The sequence below is a fragment of the Phascolarctos cinereus genome, unplaced genomic scaffold, assembly GCF_003287225.1.
Source record: "Phascolarctos cinereus isolate Bilbo 61053 unplaced genomic scaffold, phaCin_HiC Scaffold_1;HRSCAF=81, whole genome shotgun sequence".
NCBI classification, from domain to species: domain Eukaryota; kingdom Metazoa; phylum Chordata; class Mammalia; order Diprotodontia; family Phascolarctidae; genus Phascolarctos; species Phascolarctos cinereus.
In genome coordinates, this window is record NW_027555514.1 from 171,495,132 (window position 1) to 171,519,562 (window position 24,431).

Here is a 24,431-nt window from a genome sequence, read left to right on the forward strand (position 1 = left end):
TCAGGGCCAGAAGAGGCAAGGAAAATGGTAAGGTTTTAGGAAAGGGAAGAATTTCACAGAATCGAAGAAGAGACCTCAGGGTCCACCTTGCCCAACTTTTATATAACCAAGAAGCCCTTTTACAACATCCCAACAAGTAGCCATTGAGTCTTTGAAGATCACCAGTGAGGGGGAACATATCTCCAACTGTGGAACAATTCTAATACTTTTAAATAAAATTTAATGTCCATATCTGCTTTAAGCCTTAAAGTACTATTATTCGCTGCTATTGCTATTGTTCAGTTGTTTTTCAGTCGTGTTCAAATCTTCATGACCCCATTTGGGGTTTTCCTGGGATGTAGGATGTGTTCAGGGAAGACTAGTACCTCTGCTGTGAGGCCACTGGGCAGTTTCCAGAAAAGGAAATGGTGTATCTTTTGCATACTTCTCCTCTCCCAGTAAAAGTAGTCCCATGAAATAGTTGATTGAATGAATGAATGTGAAATATATCCCAAGACTGTAGTCAACTAGGTTCTGAGAAGCTAAAAACCAAGAAGAACCTACATGGAAAAGTAATAGTGACATTAGGAAAGATTTCGAATGGAAGTGATAATAGGCAAATTTCAGGGGTTGCTCCCTCTGTTAGTGCTGGTGTTCTGACAGAATTTGAGATGAGTAAGTTTTTTGTCACCTTATTTATACCTTTGCTGACTTTTAAAGGCTTCCGTCAAATTCCCCTTAGTTCCATTCTTTTATATAACCTTATATAACTCCACACTCCCTCCTCCTTGCCACCTTTACTGTGGTAGTGGCTCCTCACTATTTTGAGGTCTTATCTTCTTTCACAGTAGGCTACCTCTGTTCGAACCAGCCTCCTCCTTCTGCCACCTCACACCTCAGCCCTTTTCTTTTCTGGAGACTGCCCAGTGGCCTCCATTGTGCCAACCTATACTAGCCTGCCCTCCCAAATTAATGTTTGATGCTTCAAAAATTACCCACCTTCCTTTAAACTCCTTATATCCTCCTATGCTTCTCTAGTTATACATCTACTATGTATAACTTGCTATTCCTTTTATATATACAACATTATCATGTAAATTTATTTTTCCCCTCCATTTTCTCCCCTCCCCACCCAGAGATGGCCACCATTAGACATATACATATATGTAAAATTATTCTACGCATACTTCTATTTATCAGTTCTTTCTCTGGATGCAGATAGCATCTTTCTTCCTACATCCCTTATAGTATATAAAGGACTATTATAAATACACAAATTAATCAGTCAAAATGACTTATTTGCTCAATGTCCTTTTTTTTCCTGCTTTTTTTTGGGGGGGGGAAGTGAGGCAATTGGGGTTAAGTGACTTGCCCAGGGTCATACAGCTAGTAAATGTCAAGGTCTGAGGCTGCATTGGAACTCAGGTCTTCCAGACTCCAAAGCCAGAGCTTTACCTACTGTGCTGTCTAGCTGCCCCTTCAAAGTCCTTCTTAAAACAATATTGGTATTACTGTATACAATGTTCTCTTGGTTCTGCTCATTTCATTCCTTATTTCATGCAAGTCTTTCCACGTTTTTCTAAGATCGCTAAGCTCATAATTTTTTATAACACAGTAGTATTCCAGCACAATCATATACCACAACAGGAAAAGAACCTATATTTTCTAAAATGTCTAGTGGCTCTCTCTGTGGTGGCAAAGAACTAGACGTTGCAGGGATGCTTATCAGGTGGGGAATGGCTTACAGCCCCACCTTTTCATTTCCCTATTTCCCTGTCTATGCCAAAAGGCTATCAGCAGCATCCAAAGGCCATGTTTAGCACCTTCCTTCTCCCTTCCATGATCTAGAAATACGCAAAAAAGATAGTACATGATAGTGCCTGAATGAGACAGGGAAATGTCTCACCTCTCATATATTTGACTATATATAAGAGGAATAAAGATAAAATGATCAAAGGTATAAACCAGAGAATCATCTAGTTTAACATTCTCATTTAAAAAAATTTTCGGGGCAGCTAGGTAGTGCAGTGCCTCACCCAAAAAGTTAAAAAAAAAAAATTTCTCCCAATGTCATATGACTATCTAGTAGCACTGCCAATCATTAGAATAACAAGTTTAGATTTAATTTAAATTAATTTCAGTCTACTAAATAAAGTGTCAAACAGGGAAAAAAAGATTAAATGTCCAGTGTAGACTCAGAGAAAACTTTTTAAAAATAATTCTGGTTAAGAATTAAGGGCACTAAAACAATTATCAATAGTACACTGAGGGGAGTGGCTATAACAAGAAATTTCTTTCTCCTTGTTCCATTTTGCTAAATGTATGTGGATGGTGAAGAGCCTGGTATTTAACAGCATGTGGAGTAAAAGCACTCACTACACAGTATTTCCCTTACCTTACTGACACAAAATACCGTAGTATTAAGTTCCATTCCCAACTCTAGTGTAATACAAAGAGAATTAAGAAAGCCATGTTTCATTGTTATACCATCTTTTTCACACAATGGTGTGCCGCTGTGTTTTGTGACACTTAAAGGTATATACTTTGAGTATGTCAATTCTTATTATGCTTTATCCCGTTAAAAGTCTTCAGTAAGGAATAACTTTAATTCTGAAAGTATTTCTATATCAAAGTCTATCTTTTCACTATACCATAAATTTAGTTAAGCCACGTACATGTTTATTATTAAAGCTTAAAACTGCACAAAGACTTTTGGGACACCCTGTATAGATGCATTTTTTTCACTGTTTAATAGTGAAAATAAGGTTTAATAGTGAGTGTTAAAGTTTTATTCCTAGCCCCAATATTATAATAGGCTACTTTTAGAAGCTTATCTTTCTTTTAATGAAACATAGGCTATTTGATGAATGGATGGTACTGTAGTTGGCATAGAAAAAAAAGACACTTAAAAAAACAGACCTGTGTAACAATGGACAGAAATGTTTTATCTGTTTCAAATTCTCTTTGGGTAGATAAAACATAAGATCTACATTGTAGAAACAATTTTTCAAATACTAAAACTTATCCTTGTTTTCTTTTGCATTTCAATTAATTCTTAAGCTCTTTAGTAAGGCATTAATTTTTTCTAACCAAGAAATACATTACCAAGTAAAGCCTGCAAGAGACCTGAGTGATGGTATAAACAGGTGCATGGTTCACAGTGGCAAGCAATCAAATGCCTCGCGGGCTGTAATGTTCCAATTTCTATCTGCTGAACAGAGAATTGAGCTTATCAATGTTAAGATAATAAAAACCACATCTCATTTTGAAACAAAAACAAAATGATATTCATACAAGGGAAGAAATGTTTCCATGTAGCATGCTAAGTCAATGGTTAAGGTTTTAAATCCTTAAAATGCTTCTTCTTGGGGCAGCTAGGTGGCGTAGTGGATAGAGCACCGGCCCTGAAGTCAGGAGGACCTGAATTCAAATACGAACTCAAATCAAACACTTGACACTTACTAGCTGTGTGATCCTGGGCAAGTCACTTAACCCCAATTGCCTAAAGAATAAAAATTAAAAATGCTTCTTCTTATTTTAGTGCTTTGATGGATAACATGACTGACATGAGGATTCCCTCCAAAGATGAATAAAATGCAATTTATACCTTCTCATCCTGGGCAATGGCTTGTCTATATCCTCTCATAAGCTTCTCAGAGAAAATCTAGCCAACATGCTGGTGGTTTTCCTGTGGCTCTTTTCACCATCCATGGATATCAATGCAGCAGTCTAGATATTGATCTGTAATCTCTTCTACTTGCAACATGAGAAACCCATCTTTTGTCTTTTTAGCCACTTTTTGCATGTTATCTTTGATAAGTTGCTGTGTCTTAACTGCGCTTTCAGTCACTTGAAATAATTCTTTAGTCTGCAGTGTTCCATGCTTCACTTCCATATATCTGCAATACTCCACTTGCTCCTTCACTGATGCCTAAAAGCATGTCCACATCTTCTCTATCCTTAAAAAAGTACAAACCCTTTACTTAACTCCATCATTCCCTCAAGCTTCCCTTTCACAAAGGGAAATTCCTAGTAAAAACTTGTTATAGTTTTTCCTTCCATTTTCTCATGTCACTCACTCCTCAACCCTTAGCAATCTGGCTTCTGACAGCCCTCCACTCTCCCCCACTGAAACTGCTCTCAGTGGCTACCAAGAAGTGTTCATTCCTTCATTCCTCTCTGGGTTCTCCTGACCCCCCCAGACTGCTTTCTTCAACATGATCCAGTAGTCTCACCCTTTAAAGGATCACCCTCTTCCCCTCCAGATTCCTTTTTATGTGTTGCCTTTATTTTAAGTTTAATCTGCATTATTGAGATTTTCTTCATCACTTTTTAAAGTCTCCACAACCTTAAACTTTATTCCTTTTGTGTTGTCTTTGCCCATTAGAATGTAGGCTCCTTGATGACAGGGTTTTAAAAAAAAACTGAATCCAATGGTCTTTTCTTTATTCTCCAATTTATTGGTCTTTCAGCAGCCTTTGAGGGGGTTGGTCAAACTGCTTCCCCTTCTAGACATCCTTTTCTCCCTTCATGATACTGCGCCATCAGGTATTCTTCCTTACCTCATCCCTTACCGCCTCCCCTACATTCAGCCATGTCCTATCCCCTATGTACCAGCATACTATACTACAGGGTTCTTTCCTAGGTACATTTATGATTTTTTAACATTCTCTCTTAGGGAATGATGAAGCTTTGTCAGCTCTCCTAAGTTTTTCAATAATTTCTATGATGACTCTCAAATCTACATGTTCCATCCTCGTCTCTCTCCTGAGCTGCATTCTCACATTGCCAACTGTTTGCCGGAAATCTCCAACTGGAGATCTTGGAGGCACCTCATGTTAGCATCTCCAAACCAGAACTGATCTTTCCCCTTAAACCTGAACCTCCTGACTTCCCAATTTCTGTTGAGGGTACCAAATCACCCAGGTTTTCAAAACCAGAAGTCATCATTCTTCACTCCTCATTCTCACCCCTATATCCAATGGATTGTCAAGTCCATTTATTCAAACCTTTCATGTTCTCTTTATCATCACAACCAACCTAGTTAAATGTTCTCCCTGGACTATTGCAACACCCTTCTAACTGGTGTCTCAGCATTCAGTTTCTCCTGGGAAATGTATACTAGAGTCAGCTCCAATGGGGTCCCAATTGTTCCAATTTTCAGTGTATTTTCACCTCAAAAATCCAAATGGATATTAAAAATATAGTATGGTTCTAAAGTATGGTTCTCACCATGTCACTCACCTGCACTCCAAATTTTAGTGGTTCCCAGCTGCCTTTAAGGCAAAATGCAACCTCATCTGTTGGGCATTTAAAACTCTTCAGTCTCCAAGCTGAGTACAGAATTTTTCCTTAACACATTTCATGCTTCAGACAATTTGCCTGTTTGCTATTCCCCATTTTACATTTTGATCTCCCATCTCTATGCCCTCATGCCTCAACACATTTGTCCCTCAGAATTCCTGGCTTCCTTTGGGCTCAGCTCAACTGCCACCTTCTTCAAGGGGACATTTCTGATTCCCTCAGTTGTCAGTGGCACCCCTCACCCATATACATACATGTAATATATGTATGTGTGTGTGTATATATTCTGTATATATTCTTCCTATTCGTGCTGTATTACATAGAGTGTAAGCTTCTTAAAGGTTGGAACTATATTACTTTTAGATTTGTTTCCCAACTGCCTCATATACTGTAGGCACTTAATAAATGTTTGTTAATTGAACTGAATCTCCTTAAGTGGAAAAATGCAGGAAAGTATCATTTTGATGCTAAATTTTGCCCAAAAGAATGTCAATGAAAACTAAGGTATCTATCTACATAGGAAAAGTCTCATTTTAGAATTCCTCAGCAACATTTCCTTCAACCTTACAAGCCAAAGAATAATTCTGCTAGTTCCATTTATTTAGATATTGAATTAAAACATTTTAAAATTTATATTCATTGACAATATAAAGGGTGTCTCCATTCAATCCAAACTTTTCTTTCATTGAAATAAGCAGGTTATTATTCAGAATATTCAAGCTAATTGAAGAGGAAAGCCAATAATGGGTGAAAAGAGTACTATTTTATTAAAAAATTGAATTTCCATCTCAAAAACAATCTCTGCCTTTTGCTTTGTTTAAATCACCAAGTTACTAACTGTATAATAAATTTGAGTTAATTTGTTTGTTTGCACAAAATGGCCTTGGAAACCGTGTTGTGAATTCAGTTTTGCACAAACACAGTTATGTCAACATGAAAATGAATACAACATGTTAATCATGAATAGATTAACACTGAATAAGTAAGAAAAATACAAAGAATGCAAAAAGTAACACACATAACTTGGCAAAACAATATCTGATTACAAAAAAGAGATTAAATCTTTGAAACTGCTTAAGAAAAGTCTTTTGCTTTCATTAAAATGGTCAATAAATGGAACCTAATTTTTGTTTCCTAAGTAGGATTGAATTTCATAAATGTATCTGTATTTCAACAAGTCTTCTGCAGAGACCAAACAAACATTTTCATTTATGGATACAAGTGATACCAGGACATTTGGGCAGACAACACAAAACAGTGGAAAGAACTGGAGAAAAGGCAAGTAGCAAGCTCATCATTTTCCCAGATATTATTCTCATTCCCTCTGTGGTTCTAATTAGATTATGGTTCTAAAATAATTTTTCACTCAAAATACAAAGAGATGATGAAACCAGTGAGGAAAAACCCCCTCATTTTTATCCATTCTATAAACAGTCTATAAATGTGAGGCACATTTCGCCATTCCAGGACAAGAGCTCCTATTGTGGGGTCGATGGGACCCACTGGTCCAGTCAACTTTGACTGGAAAAAAAATTACATCTTGCTTTCATTGTAATTAGTTTCCTTTGTAATTCTATGCAATTTTATTTTATATAATTTAAAAATATCATTCTGAGAAGGAGTCATCATGTTTCCCCAGATTTCCAGGAGTCCATGACACAGAAAAATTTAGAACCTCTGCTCTAGATGGATGAGATTTTCCAATGATGAAAGGTTTTATTTTATGGGTGCCTGCAATATTTAACACCTCCTAGAAGACAACAGGTAAAATGTCTTTACTGACTAATGATATCTTGCCAAGTTAGAATATACCAAGTATCACCAAAACAAGCCCAGTTTCATTAGTATTATAAAACTAATCAAGGGATAAGAAATTGGGCTTAGAAATGAGACCTTTCAAAAAGCCATGGTATTATGATTTACCATCTTCCCACCAGCTATAATATTGTCTTGTAATGTTATGTTTCATTTGGATCTTGTTGTCCCCCCTGTCCCCAGCCATCCTTTTGAAACTGCATATATTTCAATTAACTATGCTCATAAAAATCTGTCTTTTCAGTGAACACTGGCCCACAGAGATTCTTGCACCCCTCTTCCCCCCTCCCCCCAAGGGATTCTAGGCATTCTAATTTGAGCAGGTGAATTGTAAGGTACTGTTCTATGGCTTTAGACAACTCTGGATTTGTTAAGAATTTTTAACTGTGGCCTGATAGCTTTGACTTCCTAGACTCAAACAATACATTATTAATCCACTGACATTTTACTGTGCTCACTCTTTGAAGTCATGCATAGATGTTGATTTTCTGATAGGAAATCTTGTTACTCTTCTAGTTTCCTTTCACTAGGATATTAGAATCCAGTGATGATAAACTCAGCTCTGTTGAATAACCTGTATAAAAGTTATTGTCTACACTAGTATACACAGTTGTGTATTATTGCATAGCTTGTCACCATGGAGACTTTTTATGCCTTCAAGGGTCCTGTATGAGTTTCAGGGGGGCTGTGTGACTCTTGGCCCTCAACACCCACCCACAGGATAGATGTCTATGTCTTCAAGGTTTACAGTATTAAGATACAGAAGGCTGTGTACCTCTCTATCATCATCCTCCCCCATCAAAGTGTCAAAGATACAGCCACCCCTAAAGGATGCTACCATTAACATCACATACAATATTGCAAGTAAAGCTACCACTGACATGACTGCTCTTTTCTATTAACATCCCTCTTTTTTTCCTATCTTTTATGTTCCCTTTCTCAAATTTCTTAAGCTTCTGCATCAAAACATGAACTTTAATAAACTGCTAATCAGATGACCCCATTTCTCTGCACACTGAAGGGACAATTCACAATATATCAAGTGAAATCTTTGCCTACACTCGTTGCTATGTTTTCATGGGTTACTTTTTTCACTACCAAATATATCTGGGCATGGCTTATCCAGTCCCCCAACTACTTCTGGAATCAGTCCAGAACCCTGACACTTAGAGAAGCCTACTTTCTAGATGTCAAGGTTTTAGTAACATTTACATTTTAGACTGAACTCATGGAGTTACTAAAGCCTTAACAGATAACTCAAGGGAAATAATTTATCACTAAGGAATTAATTAGAGGTGTGATAGAAGAAAAGTAGGGACATATTCTGGTACTAGGAAATCATTAAGTATTCCTTTTTGGATATGTGGGCCTACTTGGTCTATATTATCACTATCACCATCATTAGTAGGCACTTATTAAGCACTTACTCTATGTCATAAAGAAAAACTGTCCTGCTTTAAACTTCAGTGCTTGGAGAATATAGACATTAACGTATTTATCTTGTTTTATTAATGTATTTATCTTATTTTTAATGTACTTAATTTTGAATATTATCTAATATAATTACATAATTCAGAGAGGGAAGAGATAAACGTGGAGGAGCTAATGTACATTAGGATGAAGCTGAGTCAGAATTTATTTCAAATAGTGTGGAAAATATAAATACCATGTACAGTTTATATACCTGATTTCAATAATGAAAATGCTGAAAAGATACTGGAATTAATAAAAAGGAAGTCTGTTTAACATCTGGTCCTTAAGATTCATAGAATTGAAAATTTGAAAAACAAAACTCAACCCATTCAATTGACTTAAAAAAGACTTTCTTAATGTGAGACAAAGGAGCATGGTTATAGAGCTGGAAGGGACCACAGGGATGTTTTATTAAAATTCTAATTTATGAAAAGTCAAAAGCTGACAGGCAGAAAAATATAATTCAGTCATTTAAAGTAGTCTACTTAACATTGTTAGGATATTAGTTTTGCTGTCAACCACTTTCCTAATATTATAAATAGTATGAGTAATACTGTTCTAAGGAAAGAACTTTAGGTAAACAAAAATGATTCATCATAAAGACTAAAAACTTTGAAAATGATGTGAACTAAATTTCATTGTTATGAATGATGCAGTGGAGAGTGTTAGGCTTGGAGTTAGGAGGATCTGAGTTCAAATTTTGCCTCAGATCTTTGCTGTGTGATACTGTGCAAGTCACTTAACCTCTCTGTTAACTCAATTGCCCTATCTGTAAAGTGGAAATAATAATAGTATCTACCTCATAGGGCTATTGTGAGGATAAATTGAGATAACATGTATGGTATTTTGTAAACCTTAAAACACTATATAAATGCTAGCTGTTATTTTCAAAGATGTGATATATAAAAATTTTCCACAATTTAAAAACAAACCATAAGAAAGAGAAAAAATGATGGTGCTGATAACAAGGCATTGTAGGAAACAAATAAATAATGTATGCTTGGTAGAATAACATCTTTCAACCAACTTTAAACAATGAAATGTACAATATACTCCATGAAACTATATACCATGTACCACATAGAACAGGATTATCCTTTTAAAATCACCATTACAGGCAACATGAGCTGTTTTTCACCCAATATTCAACTGGTTGGGAAAAGTATGAACAAATTTTGTAGCATAATGAGAAAACATCAGTATGAATCTGGAGGTAGTAAAATTGGCACTAGAACATTCTAAGACTACCACTAGTTTAAAGTAGTAGTTAAAAAATCCTGTGGGATAAACTTTAAATAATGTTATTAATATTGCTAAAGTAAGCATCATTCAGCAGGAAAAGTAGACAGCCATTCTTCTATTCTGAAACAAACCGTTTCTAATTACAAGATCTTTTTAGATTATATTAACAACTTTTCAGTAAAAGGAAAAAAAGTCAAGTGAAAATGTTACTATTACATAAGGCTATGTGAAGAAATATCAAGTTTAGTCCTATATGAACTTATTTAGGATAAATTATTGGTGGCACAGATATTCCTTAACCTTATCAAATTAAAACTGCTTCTACTGCCTCATAAACCAAATTACTAAAAAGTTAAAAATGTTTCCAGGTAATTAGAATATAATATTCTCCATCTACAAATATGAAAGCTTTAATTAAATCCAAATACAGCAAACTTTACTGAGTTCACAGGTTATTCTATTTTAGCTAATAAATTATGCATCTGAATGTCTACATTTATCCAGAAAAATAAACTCATGAACAGACTTTGCGACTGTTTTCCCCTTCTCCCATATACTAGCTAAAATATGTAGGAAATACATGTAATCACTAAATATATGCTCATTTTCCCAACTTGAACATCTATTAAATGTGCTTTTTGTATATTGACAGATATTTTAATGTCCAGGCTTTTCTGCTTCTCTATTTGAATTTTAGATTTTTTTTCCTGAAAAACACCAAATAAAGTGAACATTTATATATGTATAGTAGAACAATTCATGAAACTGTTAATCTTCATAATGCAAAGCAGTGGTTCTTATTTAGTGGTTTGTGAACTTCTTCAGGATTAGTCTAAGGTGTTTGTACTAAATTTAATGGCATCTAAAGCAGTAAATAATTGCCTAATTATGTTACTAATTTATTTTTTTTCTTTAACAATCAACATGTACATGGTTGAAATATAGGTTTTTTTCTGTATTTATTTGAAACCATCATGATCATGTAAAACTGTTCATGAAGCAATTAAATAAATCTGACTGACTGCTTCTGACTAAGCACAACATATTCTTACAGTTTCTTAATTTGTCATCAAATTGTTTCCAAACCACCACAAGGGTTTAACTTTCAAGTACAAACTGATTCCTAGTGGGTGGTCAGACATATAGGCACACTCTCGTTTGCATTCTGTAAATGGTATCAGAGTAACTTCCTCATTTTCTTTTGTTACTCTGTAGTTGTACTTCAAAAGCTGTGCAATCACCTGATCAAGATGTTAACAAATTCAATTTTATTCTATTTTCAGTTCAGTTTTTTCCTTGCCCCTCTTTTATTCTTTTGATAAGAGTGTGAAATCCTAAATGTAGAAGAGAATTAACACAATTATGTCACCAAGAGTTATTCTCCAGTGGATATGGTGGTCAAAAGATATGAATAAACAATTCTCAAAAGAATTACAAATAGCTCCAAATCATTAATACTAAGAGAAATACAGCTCAAAGAAACTCAGTAGTTTTAGCTTACAATAAGTAAATTGGCAAATATGACAAAAGATAGGAAGTCAATGTTGCAGAAGTTGTGCAAAGACAGACATATAGTAATGTTTGTTGATGAAACTGTGAATTACTCCAATTCTGAAAGCAATTTACCAATACTCTTTAACCAGAGATCCCACAGGAAGGAATATAGATCAAGGAGGTTTAAAACTTTTTGTAGGTTCCATCTCTACCAAAATATTTATATTCAGTCAATAAGCATTTAGAGTAAATGTTTAATATACTTTTTGAGGTAGCCAAGAACTAGAAATAAAGATGTTCATCAGTTGGAGAATGAATGGGGGAAAAACTGGTATATTTACATAACTGAATATTATTAGAAATACTTGTGTTATTGTGAATTTAGGTAATCTGAGAGGAGAAGGCAATAGCAGCTGAGTGTGTGGTGGCTGGGTGGGTGAGCAGAACTGGAAAGGCCTCTTCAGAAGGTGAGATTTGAATTTAATCTTGAAGGAAGCCAGGGAAGCTGGTAAATAGGTTGAGGTAAGGGGGGAAATAATTTCAACCACTGAATGTTGTACTGAGGAAAAGCAAGAAGGCCTGTGTTATTGGATCATAATGTGTATGGGGTAGGATGGATTGGAGTGGAGAAATATTTGAGGCAAGGACACCAATTAGAAGTCTAGGGTACAATGTATAACCATGATTCCAAAGGACTGAAGATGAAGGGTGCTATCTACCTCTCATGGACCAATAATACAGAATGGAGTATACCCTTTTGGACAGGGTCAATGCAGTAATTTTTTTTGGATGAATGTATATACATGCACATATACATATATTACAAATTTTCTTTTTTCCTTCAATGAATTGAGAGGTAAGGAAAGACCCTAATTAATTAACTGATACTTCTTACTGGAAGGAAAAACCCTCTTTTTAAACAGGTCAAAAAAAGGGCTAGTGCTCCACTAATGTGGGTAAGAAGTGATAAGTGGATTAGAATGGTGGCGGTGGCAGTGAAGGGGGTGGAGCATATGAGACTTTTTGTGAAAGTAGAAATGATGGTTTTTTTAAAATTTTCACCAATTTAACCCTAATCCATGCTCAAGCAACTCTAGAGACTCTAACCTATTTTTAAAATTAAATATAAACTCTGTTTGACATTAAATCACTCCACAATTTGGCTCCAATCTACCTTTCTGGATATACTCCTCCCTTGCTCCTCCCTTCACAATTTTGTTTCAATCCAACTGCCTTACTAGCCGTTTCTCCTATGTCCCATCTCCATCTCCAGTCTTTTCCCTATGTATATAATGCACTCACTCCCCACCTCTGCCTCCAGAATCCCTAGCTTTTCTCAAAGCTTACCTCATACTCAGTTATTACTTTCTATACAAGGCCTTTCTTGATCTTCCCACTCCAAAGTCTCTAGTGCCCCTTAAAACTACTTTGTATTTGATTTCCATATATTTTGTATCTGTTTATATGTGTACATGTTTCCCCTAATATGATGTAAGCTACTTGGTGTCACGGATTGCTTCATTTTGGTCTCAACCCCCAGCCCTTAGCATAGGGCCTGCCACATATTAGATACTTGTACTATCATTGTCATTTAGATTGCCTTCTTAGTTCTGACTTCTTTACCCTGTACAATTAGGTTTCCCCCATTTCTCTGAACTCTTTTTCTTCATTGTTTCTTAAGGAGTAATGTTATAAAACCTGCTAAGCCATTCCCCAAATAATGCTCCCTTTTGTTTCACTGTTTGCTATGACATAGAGTGATACTTTGAATATTTTGTATATATAGGATTTAACTTTCTGTCATTTACCTCCTTAGGATATATGTAGTGGGTTTGACTGATCAGCAACTACGAATAGCATAATAACTTCTCCTGCACAATTATGAATTATTTCCTAGAGCAGTTGGACTAATTTACAGCTCCACCAACTTGGTATTAGTATGAAAATAAACATTTGTTCGTTCATTTGATATTCCCTAAGTGGACTTAAGGCACTGTAATATTCTTTAATGTAAGGGAGAGGATTTCCCTTTCTATTCACTTAGAGAAAGTTGTTCACACTCTAAAGGGATCACCTTATACTATGTCCCACTTAATACCTCATCATGACTGTCAACCTAAGAGGTGCAATCTCCTTCCTAACACTAACTGATGCAATCAGTACAGTGTCTTTGTGGAGGATTCCTACCACATACAGGGAATCTCTTCCTTTGGATGCTGTTCAAGACTTAGAAAATATAATTTGCTATAGAAAAATAACTTGTAAAAGCCTGCTTGTCCTTTCTCATGTACCCTGGACATGTAGATTTCAAGAGATTAAAAGACATGAGTTGATAGTTATTGGTCTTCTCTTGACCGCAGTTTCTGGGGGATAGAAACATGTTCTGTGATTTTACTTCTTTGCTATCTTGCCTTCTTTTTTCACATTCCTCAAAAAGTCAGTCGCTCCAGGCTTTCCAAATAGTGTTGCTCCTTATATAGATTTTTTTCTGTACGTACTTTGGTTTAGCCTTCTTTATGCCAGATGCACTTCCTAAAATAACACATGAACTGTGGTGCTGTGTCCAAATGTGATGGTTCTTTTAGTTGACCAAAAATAATTTGTTGCAAAATGCTGTCAGATTTATTTCATTTGCCTTTTATTTGTCTTTCTAGTTTAACCTCTACCTATTACCAAACGTAGGTCTCATGTCCAATTTCCTACAGATTTGTTTTCTTCTTCAATGTTCTCTGCTTTTTTTTGTGGCGATACTGCTTATCATCTTCTATCATCTTCTTCTGCATCATCTTGTAAATGAATTCATATTGCAAATCAATATTGTTGCCCTTGTCTGCCACATCTCTCTGCTTGGTAAAGAGATTATTGTTCCTTTTGTTTTAAGTCTACCATGAATATTTACAAGGTAGGATGACCGGGTGGCCCATGGAATATTTTTTCTGATTTTGTAGTGGATGATGAAACTGCTAAGTCCCTTAAATACTTGGCCCTTTGAAAGTATATTTCCTGCTCCAGAGGCCCTATCCCTTCCTTTTATCAGGATATCATTATTTTATTTCCTCTGAAATCAAACTCTACATTTTTCTGTCATTATGAAAACTGCGTTCTGTCTCCCCTTCCCAAAAAAAGGAGAGGTGGTTGTTTCAAGAAAAAAAAATCAAATCTTACTCTCATATCTTCTGTGTTCTTCCATTCTACTCCATCCACCAAAGTAAACTACAAAAAACCCCAGGATACTCTTTCCTCCTAAGTAAGCAATGTGGCAGGTAAAAAAAGCCCGATTATTTGAGCCTTATAGTAGTTAAGTTTTACTCTACCCACCCCACTCCATGACCGAAAACTCATAGTCCTCAAAATCTTCTTGTAATATTTACTTATTTGCCTCTAGGCTAAGGGTCAATAAACAATATCTGAAGCATCGTGTTGGAGGTGGCTCTAATTAACAGCAGCATTTTCTTAGTTCAGGTTCCATGATGGAATGTCAGAAGGCAAGTAAGTCACTGAATAGATAAGAGGAGGCTGACGTTGCCCTAACAGCATTTAGGTTTTCTGGAAAGGCCCCTTCTATCCTATGGAAATTTGTCTGGTTATTAGTGAATGATATGACTTATGTGGGCTTCAGGAATCCACCAAGTATAAGAGGCCTAGACTCCACTTGGCTGGGACTAACTGAATCAGAGAAGTTGGAACTAATAAGGTCCAGAGACAGCTTTGTCTCCTTTTAGGAAAAGCTAACTCTTGGAACAGGAAGGAAAGTGTGGTTGGGGCTTAACCCATGTTGTGGGTGGGGAAAGGAGAAGGGGAAGAAGCTGTATCAGGAAAATGCTGGTAAATATTAGTCCTAACACACATTGGCAGAAAGCAAATCTACCTTGGGAGGCACACATACATACACACATACACACATACACACACACACACACACACACACACACACATATAGGTAGACAGATATACAGATATATAAATGTAATACTGGGAGGCAGAAAGAAAAGAAAAGAAAAGAAAAGAAAAGAAAAGAAAAGAAAAGAAAAGAAAAGAAAAGAAAAGAAAAGAAAAGAAAAGAAAAGAAAAGAAAAGAGAAGAAAAGAAAAGAAAAGAAAAGAAAAGAAAAGAAAAAAGAAAAGAAAAGAAAAGAAAAGAAAAGAAAAGAAAAGAAAAGAAAAGAAAAGAAAAGAAAAGAAAATTTAACAGTTGGCTCTTGTGATCATCCAAGCTGCTTCAACACGCTTCTGAATAAAGGACAAGAGTACAAGGCGGAAAATGGTCTGGATGATTTTTCACTATCCTTTCCATCCAATTCAAATCATCTGAAAGATGAATAGCTTCTGGAGGGATAAGTAGGTTCTACTGAAAGGTACACTTGGTTGTCTACTAGACCAGTATTCAGCACACAGTACTAAATTACTGATACAAACTATAAATAGCATTCCCTATTCTTTGCAATTCACAATCCAGAATGATTATTCTAATTAACTGGCTTGACTTCTGTAAGTCCTTTTGAAGTATATGGGGTTACACTAACTTACGTTCTTTATATCAATCTTGCACTTTTCATTTTAACTGAAACTACAGGTTACAATTTTCCACAGCCTATATTCTTAGAGAATGAATTTTTTGGTATTTATAAGAAATCAAGAGTAGGTCTTAGGAACGGTCGTAACTGGTATCATCTGAATTTCATCAAGTTTTAAGGATATTACATAAAAGCATTCATAAACAAATGTAATAAATACACTAAAACAATGAACAGGAAGTTAAGCCACACCCATAACAGTATCCATATGCAATCTTTAATCTTCTGTTGTTTTTTTCCCTGAAATAATTTGAAAAGCAATGCTGGTTTGTTTTTTTTTTTGGAGCTCTTTTAGGACACTGTGGCCTTTGAAGCCATTTTGGCAATGGCAAGTTTTTTGTTGTTGTTGGTTAATGATCAGCTAGCCAATAGCATACACAAAATTTAAGTGTTCACGTTTGAACCAGAAGTATTGCTTTTCTTATCAAAATTCCATGGTATACTAATGAAAAGACCTCCTCGACTGCATGTGGATTTCATGTGAACACAAAAAAAAATTCTAAACATCAAGATTAAAGCAAGCATCTTTAAGGATGAAAATTTTATGGTTGCTATAAACTTACAAAATTATAATCTAAAAAAAAGTGAGAGTGGGAAATCTGCTTTAAAAGTCCAAGACAGTTGATATGAAAAATTATTGGGGATTTCAGTAGATTGTAAGGTCAGTATGACAGAGCAGGCAAAAAATGCTAATGTGGGTTAAGGTTGCTTTGAGAGAGATACATGACAAGAATACAGGAAATGACATTTCCACTCTTCTTATTCTGGTAGGCCACGTCTAGAGTGTCAAGTCCCATTCTCAGTACTGCATTTTAAGAAATATGCTGATCATATGGAAAACATCCAGAAAAAAAGTTACCAGGATAGTGACAAAATTGAAGACCATGCCATGTAAAGAAGCAAAGAAATGAGGCTGTCTAGTCATGAAAATTGCTTTCAAATATTTGAAGTGCTGTTTTATCAAAGAGGGGTTGGACTTGTTCTGCCTGGATCTAGGGGTAGAACTGTAATAAATTGGGGTAAACTGCAGAGTAGCAGATTTAGGCTCCATGTGAGGAAATACTCCCTAGCAATACTTTCCAAAAGTAGAATACTAACAGCAATGTTCTTTTAAAAACAACTTTGAGTGACTAATTCATTTTAAATATTATAAATACCCAAATTAACTACAAAGGACCTATGAAAGAAGAAACTATCTTCATCCAAAGAAAGAACTCATAAACAGAAATATGTACAGAATGATTATATATACACACATATTTATACATACATTTGTGTCTAATGGTAGCCATCTCTTGGGGGGGGAGAAGAAAAAAGAACTTTACATGATATTTTTGTCATATATTTGAAAAGAATAGCAAGTTGTATGTAATAGGTGTGCAGTTTCTTGTCCAATCATCCTTTTAAAAAGTCTACTATGTTATGGAGATGCTTTATTTCATAAATTAAAAATATAATAAAAACCTTTTAAAAAAATAGAATGGGCTAGGGGCAGCTAGGTGGCACAGTGGATAGAGCACCGGCCCTGAATTCAGAAGGACCTGAGTTCAAATCCAGACTCAGACACATAACACTTACTAGCTGTGTGACCCTGGGCAAGTCACTTAACCCCATTGCCTAGCCAAAAAAACCCAAACAAACAAACAAACAAAAAAATAGAATGGGCTGCTTTCCAAGTCAGTGGGTTCTCTCAATTAAGTTCAACAAGTATGGGTAAGTACCGATTATCTGTCAGGCCCTGAGAATAGAAAAGGACAGATGAGAACACAGCTTGCCCTCCAGAAACTTACATTCTAACATATAATGCATAATGCAACATATATAAAAAGCACATAAAAGCAATTTCAGGTAGGATACTGCTAACAATAACAATGAGGGTGGTAGAAAAGGCCTCTTTTTGAAGGTGGTATTACAGGTGAGCCCTGAATAGAGGATTCTAGAAAGTGGGGGTGAAAAGAAGCACAAGAACAACTTGTACATATAGGTGGAAGATGAAATCCCAAATTCAGAAAACAGTTAAGCGAGGCAATGTACTGACCTATATGACCACTTGTAAGGAATATTATAAAAGGATTCTTGTACAGTTTTTTTTTAGGCAATTGGGATTAAATGACTTGCCCAGGGTCACCCAGCTAGTAAATGTCAAGTGTTTGGTCTGAGGTTGAATTTGAACTCAGGTCTTCCTGACTCTAGGGCTGGTGCTCATCCACTGAGCCACCCAGCTGCCCCCCTATGCAAATATTTTTGGATGGCTCTTTCAACTCTTAAGATTCTGTGAAATATTTTCTAGGGAGTCTCAATTAGCCAGCACTTTTATAACAGGATAATATCTTTATATATGAATATACTAGTTTATTTAATTAACTAATCAATAAGCTTTTATTGAGTGCCTTCTGTGTTCCAGGCACTTTGAGAAGCACTGAGGATACAAAGAAAGGCCAAAGACAGTACTTATTCTCAAGGACAAAATAAGCTCGATTCAGAGTAAACTGGAGATCAATGGAGGGAAGGCATTAGCATGAAGGGGGAATCAAGAAAGGCTGCTCATAGAAGAGGGAATTTTAGCTGGGCCTTGAAGGAAGCCAAGAAAGCTAGGAGGTGGAGATGAGAAGGAAGAGTTCCAGACAGGCAAACCAGCTAGCAAAAAAGCCCAGAATACGGAGAAAAGAGTGTTCTTGTGGGAGGAATAGCAAGGTGGCCAGATTGTGAAATAATTAGAGGTGAGTTTCTTCCACAAGAGACCAACAGACCTATCACACCCTTCAGGTGGTTCATTTTATTTTCACAGCTTCAATATTTCTAAACTAACTCATGTAAATACATCCATGTTCAGATCAAACAAAACAAACTGATTTCAAAAAAAGTTTAAGAATAACTATTTTTTCATAAAATGTAATTTCTGTTGATTTAAAAGAACAAAACAATAAATAAATGAAACAAATCTAAAAGGCCCTCAGGAGGTCATTCATCCAGGTCCCCAATAATAAATAAATCCATTTCTTCAAACATTCGCATCTAAGTCTGTGTGCTTTTAAGTGAATCAAGGATGAGTAAGATTTGGTTCCTCTCTTCTTGGAGCTTAAAGTAGGGAATAAAAAGCCTGTACATGAAGAACTATGATTCATGGCATAATGTGAAAATATAATGAAGAAGTACAAGCAAGGTGGGATGAGAATGAATTATTACTTCAGCTTGGGGGGATAAGGAAAGGCAGGTGATCATCTAATCTATTTTTAAATAATTCCAAGGATGAAGATAATGTAACCGCATTGATAAGGTTTCTAGCAATTTATCATCCTTTTTTGTCCGGGAACACTTCTTTATGTCTACTCACTGAAACTTAATGCCATTTCCCTTTAGTTAACTGACATACTGTATTTAACTTGATAATTCTATTAAATATTTAAGCAACACATACAATAACAACCATAATATCTAGCATTTTTATAGCATTTTAAGGTTTGCAAAGTTCTGTTTTTGTTTCTCTAATTTGATCTTCATAATAATCCTGTGACATGTGTACTACTTATTATCCCCATTTTATAGGCAGAGAAACAGGCTGAAAGAGGGTAAGTGAATGTCCAAGGTCACAGAGCTATTAAGGATTTGAGACAGGATTTGAACTCAGGGTTTTCCTGCCTCCAAGTCCACCACTTAAACCCTCTTACCTATCTAGCTGCTAACCACAACTAATACATTTCTGACTCATTCAGGATTCAGTCTACTTTGATCACTTGATTTTTTTGGCCTTTTAAGGCATTCCTTACTTAATATGTATGGCTTAATGTTGGTCTTTAAGAGACCTACCTTGCCCTTTCTCCCTCCTTCCCCCCCATTCATATTATTAATAATTCAATTTTATGAAAGGGAAAGATCCTCTTTTATATTTCATTTTTAAATAGTTCTGACAAACTCCATCCAATTAATGAGCATACTTCCAATGGTTTTATAGTCAGTGATAAAAAATAATACTAAAAATCAAAGATTAATTTGAGTTAATAGGATGGTTCTCCTAAATGCTGGTACGGTATTAATACTTGTGCTGAAGTATTAATCTCGAGTTACTTTTTCACACATAACTGATGGGAGAACAACTCTATATATTCATAGATGCCTTAACAAATTGTCATGTAGAAACAGAAGAAGCCCTAATTATCAATTGTGAAATTTTTTTTTCCTCTGAAGATCCGGTGGTACTCAAATATACAGCTTTCATATACTGAATAATAAGTATTTCTCTAACTGAGAAGGGCTAAATATGAGGAGAAGACTTGGGGGAAAAAAAGACACAGGTCATATTATACCAAGCACTAACACAGTTGGAGAGATTGCTGTTACTTATGTTAAATACATGCATTAGGTTTTCATTTTGACCTGTTTGTTACCTGAATTCTTCTCTTCATCCACTTTCCTCAAATAAAAAGTTGGGGGGAAAAATACCATTCCCCCCACTCCCATATACTTCCTAGTGGCAAAAGCACTTAATATATTTGGTGTCAGTGGATTTCTGATCAGCTATTTTTTGTCAATGGGTTTGTGCTTGAACTTGGCTAAGGCACTTCAACTCTGCAGGTTTTAGTCTCCTTATCTATACAAAGGAACATGAGGGCAGTGGAAACTAGATGTCTGCCTTCTTTTCTAGCTCAAAATCCTAAGATTCTACATTTATATTCAGGAAAATACATTTTCACATATTTTATAATAGAGAGAAAAATATTTGAGCAAGCTGAAGCAACATTTTTAGCTGATGTTACATAGAACTGCAGAATTTCAGAGCTGAAAGCAACCTTAGAAACTGAATGTACATGTTACAACAAAACATGTTTAATAAAATTTCATAATACTTGCCATCTTACACTATCGACATTAACACAGGAAGATAGTGCTATAAAAATTTCAGATTAAAAATATAAAATATGATATACAAAATAATGCTTTTGCGAAGAAATCGAATGCATACCACAAACTGCTTATGATTAAAGACTACCGGTACTTTCTATAATGGTTTTAGGGGTGATCCTAGAGCACAAATCAAAATTTAGCCTGAGAAACTACTGCAGAAAGGTTGGATGAAAACATTTTCTATTAGATTCTTTCATATTGTATCCATGATTAGACTAAGCTATTTACTTACATTTAAATGGCAACCATATTTCATGTCAGATGTGGACACATCTCTTGTAATATATATGTTTAGGGACACAGTGAAGCAACTTAATTCTCTGTTTCATACTATAACATCTGTAGGTAAGAAAGCTAAGTTTCATACACACACACACACACACAAAATATTATAGTTCTGGCAGTAAAAACTTATATATGCTTACTCTAACAGTTAACCACATAGGATATATATTAAACAAGCAGTCCCTTTTTGGGGTATATGCTCAAAGCACCCTTTTTATTTGCTCTTGAATTATGTCGCTACTGAAGGCATTTCAAACATTAACAGAATGAATGACACAGCTGAAATCTATATAATCATGGGAGAGGTATAAGAAAATGTATATCTGTGATAATGAGATTCAACTTCTTTTATTTTTAATACAGCTTTCTAGAGCTTGCAGATTAAGAGTTTCTTGGGAAAGAAACATAATGCAAACCCAGCTATGGTTCACTTGAAGAACATTTATAACTCCATTGTTTCTCCATCATTAACAATATTTACTCAGGATTCCTTTGCTAAATCAGTATGCTACAATAACAAAATCCACATTCTTTGCTGCTAAGGTATCTAACTCAACTTCATTCTTTACCTTATACTTATTTTTTATTCTTAGATCCCAGGAACATTTGGCAGAGACTACAGAGAAAATTCCCTTCTGTTCTCATGTTTGATTCTGGGTTATGTTTTTCTACATATTAAGGGTATTTCAAAGGCTCAGTGGTGTTTTGGGGGTGGAGTGGGAAAAGTTTTTTTTTTTCCTAGGTTGTCTGCTATGAAAATGAAAATATCCCTTTAGTTAGGGAGGGGTATTTTGTGATTTCATGAGAATAGGGAGTTCCTGGTGAGTAAATTCCCATTGTCAATGGAGATGTGTAGGATATAATCAGATCTGCCTAGAGCATCAAAAGATTCCATTATTTGTTCAAGTTTATAGAACTACTATGTGTCAGCGATGGGGTATGAACTCAGCTGGGAGTCTTCCCAACTCAGAGGTTGGGCCAGAGTCCACTATACTTCTCAAAGCACAATTGTTATTCTTGTTCTTCAGTCCTTTCCATCCTGTCCGACTCTGTGACCCATTTGGGGTTTTCTTGGCAGAGATACTGGAGGTTTGCCATTTTCTTCTCCTACTTATTTTACAGATGAGGAAACTGAGGCTAACAGGGGTAAGTGATTTACCCACAGAAACATAGCTAGTAAGTGTCTGAGGCCACATTTGAACTCAGGAAGATGAGTCTTCCAGCACTTTATTCATTGCTGCCCCAAAGCATAATAGGTGAAATTAAATTTCTCTTAGTAAGTTGAAAATTCCTTTCATGGGGCAGCTAGGTGGCACAGTGGATAGAGCACCAGCCCTAGATTCAGGAGAACCTGAGTTCAAATCTGGCCTCAGACACATAACACGTATTAGCTGTGTGACCCTGGGCAAGTCACTTACCCCCACTGCCTAGCCAAAAAAAAAATTCTTTTCGCATTTCATTTCTTCTACACAAAGAAGCAAGAAAAAAATTCCCAAAGAACACTCAAGTACTGAATAACAAATTTGATGTTATTTCATAGCAAAGTGTAATTAAGAACTTGTATCTTGGAAGAAAAGATTTTTCTTTGCTGTATTAGTAAAAAATAAATTCAATGAAGTAACCTCCAATCTAGAGGCTTTCCTGATATAAAGTTATATGAGTTCTTAGACCATGTCACTAGTTCTCTTGAGACCCTTGCAAGCTGAGGCTTTTTATATCATGCTTTTAAAATTTAAGTGAAACCCTCATGGGCACATAAAAGTGTTCAACCTTTAGTTAAAATTATTATGTGTACCATGTGCAAATTAACATAGTTTAGGAAATACACTGGTTGCATTATTTGAAAGCATATGAATTTATATAAGCCTGGAAACTATGGTCAGATCATGGTCTCATTTAAAAGTATCCTTCCAAGAATTGTCCAAATTTACCACAATATAGAAATAAACTTTTCAAATATTGACAAACCAGAAGTTTAACATACAACATGGCTATAGAAACCATTATCACAGCACCTTTTCAACCCTATCACTTAGAGTCAGGGTGACATAAAGCCAAGAGTTGTAAGAATGTAAGAAAGCCCTTTAATCCAATCTGTCCTAAGTTTCATTAACTTTTCTTTCACAATATCTTTCCTCTGTCACTTCCTTTGGATTCCATCGCTGCTATGTTCATTATATCATACCTAGACTAGTACAATAGCCTGTCTCTTGACTCCAGTCTTCTCCCTCCAATTTATATACCACACACCCCAAAGTAATCTGTTTAAGACATTTCAGCAAATCACTTATCTGTCCAAAAATCTTTAACTGTTCGCTACAGTTTTGGAGATGACCTCTAATCCTTTTGCCCATCATTCAAGACCCTCTACAATCTGACTTCAACCTAGCGTTTGTTTAAAGTGAAGGTAATCTACTATTACCAAAAAACAGTCCTTTTGAACAAGATGAATTGTTAGGAAGTTTTCTGTCACATTGAGCCTAAATCTACCATTCTGTAAATTCTCCCCACTGTTCCTTCTGCCATCTAAGGGCCAAGCAAAACAAGTATAATCCTTCTAGATGACAATCCTTCATATACTTGACAACTGTAAAGTTCTTCTCCAGGGTAAAAATCCCAATTCCTTTAAATGATGATTGTACTGTATGGACCTGTACCATCTCTGGTCACCCTGGTCAGTTTCCAGACTATGAATGTCTTTCCTAAAATGTGGCATCCAGAACTAGGTAAGTTATTTCTAATATGATCTGACCAGGGGACAGCAGCAATTCTGTCAAAGTGCTCTGGACACTATGTCTCTTTCAATGCAGGCTTGGATTGCATCAGCTCTTTGTCACTGTCATTATATGGCACTGTTGACAATATCTAAAGCACTATCCCTTCACCATTAGGCTGGAAAACAGTTGACTTTTTCTAAATCAAAAGTTTGCAGAGTAAAGCTGACAGAATGCCAGCATTCTATAAGGCACATTTTGAAACAAAGTATAGCTCTTCCCATGGATGCTATGGGAAGGAGTGAATGGGTTTTATGTTTTGTATTAACTGTCTTTACCAAGTTATCTGAGCATAGTAGTAGCTCCCTTTTAGGGAACCAACATGCCAATTCGAGCAGAAATTGGGGAATGCTGCTGTTTCTCCTCCTCCTCCTCCTTTTCTTCCCTCACCAATTATGGCCCCCCTCCCTACATGTGGATGCTCTGTCCAATAATTTTCTGTTCTGGACAGAAACTCTTACCAGAAACTTGGAGGTCATCCCCTTCAAGATCAATATTTTTGTAATTGTAAATTGGGCCATCTTTTGTCTCAATTCTTATCTAGTACATAGTCATTGAATGGGCATTGCCTTAAACAAACTGGGAAAAAG

The 24,431-nt window shown here is 35.7% G+C and overlaps 1 protein-coding gene across 3 annotated transcripts in view; it reads right to left on the reverse strand.

Annotated features, from left to right (window-relative positions):
- Positions 1-24,431, reverse strand: part of RASSF8 (Ras association domain family member 8) — a 111,852-nt gene that overhangs the window by 19,762 nt on the left and 67,659 nt on the right. The window contains exon 3 of one of the 3 annotated variants that reach the window (XM_020965084.2): positions 3,085-3,187. The exons of 1 other annotated variant lie outside the window; for it this stretch is intronic. The gene's annotated coding sequence lies outside the window, so the exon portion shown is untranslated. Of the gene's footprint in view, positions 1-3,084; positions 3,191-24,431 lie in introns of all 3 variants that reach the window. One more of the 3 variants, XM_020965082.2, reaches the window with a different exon arrangement.